The sequence below is a fragment of the Neovison vison genome, chromosome 12, assembly GCF_020171115.1.
Source record: "Neovison vison isolate M4711 chromosome 12, ASM_NN_V1, whole genome shotgun sequence".
In the NCBI taxonomy this organism is placed as follows: domain Eukaryota; kingdom Metazoa; phylum Chordata; class Mammalia; order Carnivora; family Mustelidae; genus Neogale; species Neogale vison.
In genome coordinates, this window is record NC_058102.1 from 48,137,780 (window position 1) to 48,139,828 (window position 2,049).

At 48.9% G+C, this 2,049-nt stretch overlaps 1 pseudogene; it reads right to left on the reverse strand.

The window, feature by feature from the left end:
• Nucleotides 1-224: 224 nt before the first annotated feature.
• LOC122890889 lies at nt 225-997 on the reverse strand (annotated as a pseudogene).
• Between the last annotated feature and the right edge of the window lie 1,052 nt (nt 998-2,049).

Below are 2,049 nucleotides of genomic sequence, written 5' to 3' on the forward strand. Positions count from 1 at the left end.
CAACTTTCCTAAAAAATTCAAGTTTTTTTCTGTTTATTTGTTGTTTTTCTTTTTCTTTTTTTCATTTAAAACCACCTCCTTTAATATACCAGAAACACATGAGACACAAAGAAAGCCCAAGAAAACGCTCAGTCCTGGAGTTGGTAGTTTGGGGGAGGCTGGGGGTTGGAAGACAACGAGGCTTTCTAGTCACCAGGGAAAGAAGGGATTGAGAGGACACAATATCACGAGGCCCCTGTGAACCCAGTGCTGGGGCTATGCGCCCTCTCGTTCTCCACCAAGCTGGGAAAGTGCTGATTTTCCTAGTCCTGGTCCTGCTCCCATACTTGGCCCCCAGTTTTCAAAAGTCAGCTGGTTCCCAGAATGGCCCCTTCCTTTTGTTCCCTAGCATTTTCACTCAAGGAAGAAGGCTGCTTCCCCTGTGGGGGTGTCATAGTCCCAGGGGTGTTATCTTGTGGTGAGGGGACAGCTCCCTAGTCCCTTGCCATCCACTGTCCACCTATTAGGCTCAGAACGTGATGATCAGGGAGTCTCAGGGTCTCTTAAGGGCTCATCCAAGCCCTGGCTGGCCAAGGGGTTTCTGAGGGCTGTCCTGCTTTCTCCTTGGAGGATATCTGCTTGGAGGGGAGCTCAGTCTGGCCCCCAGGTGGCATCTGGTCCTCAAAGGAAAACTGGGTGCCCGAGGCAAGTCCAGCCTAGAAGGTGAAGTAGCCTGCAGAGGCAGAGCAGGCTCTGGGGGAAGATCCAGGTGGGGGGCTTTGGTCTCAAATTCTTCACCCAGAGGTTCACCAGTCGCTTGGGGGCTCTCCGCTGCTGGTCTTCATAGGTGTCCATGCAATGTCAAGGGTAGGAGAGCGGGGATCTGGGTCTTGGCCTAATTAGGACCCTCCAGCTGCTACCCTGCTTGTAGGGTTGGCTCTGGTGAGCTCTCCGGCTGGATGGGAGCGTGCAGGACACTGGCACTAGGTGAACTGGGGTCTACCACTCCAGCCAGAGGTCACACTGGAGTGACTGGGACACACTTGGCACAGCCCATCTGAACCAGGGGGACTCAGGTGGAGCAGGGCCTGGCCTAGGGTGAGGAGGAACGGCTGGGCCCCAGTTCCTCTTTTGGGTGCACAGCAGCTCGAGCTCCAACTCCCAACACTGAGTTTCAAAACCCCATATGTTGTATTTCAATGTCCAAAAATGAAATTCGGTAAAGGATTAGTGGTTTGGTTGTGGTGGAAAATATGAGCCTAGAATGGATGGTTTCAGCCTGGACGATTTCCCCACCTCCTTTCACAGTTCCTAGCAATAAGGAAGTTTCTACATTCTGTAAGCCGAGCCTTGCCAAGTCTACAGCTACCTTCTTAAACATTTGTGGAGGATTCCTGAGATTATTCCTTCATTAAACCTTTATTCCTTTTAAATGCAACCTTTATTAAGTAGTCTCATCGCCTTGGATCCTCATTTAGATCTTACCGCATTTTAAGGAAATACGATACTGAGTGAAACCAAACTCTACATAATTACTTATCTCACCTCATTATAACTTACCTGTTTCCTAAACTGCCTTGCCAACTCAGTTGTGTGCCCTTGAAGGCAGAAATCATGTTTTATTTATTTTTCCATTCCCTACTGCTGAGTTTAGTGTTCTGACTCAAGACTCGCTTTTTGAATAAAAGATAATTAATTCATCACGGTCAACCCATGAGTTACAACTGGGATTTGGCCCACTACCTGCATGCACTGTCAAGAAGGGCGAGTAGTGGGGGAGTCATGAGGTTCACCTGAAAGCCTTCCCGGGCTCCTCATTCCTCCCCATTCACACAGTCTGTGGTGATGGAACGGGTCTATATCAAAAAGGGTAACTCCAGATGATTTTAATATACACATTTCCCATCTTCCTGAGGAAAAAAGAAACACACACTCAAAATTTGTGCATTTTCCAGGTGTTCCTACCCAGAGCTCTGGGCTCTGAGGCTTCTGGGCTGCTTGAAGGCACTCTAGCCAAATTATGGAAGCAGCCCAAGTGTCCATCGGCTGATGAATGGATAAAGAAGATGT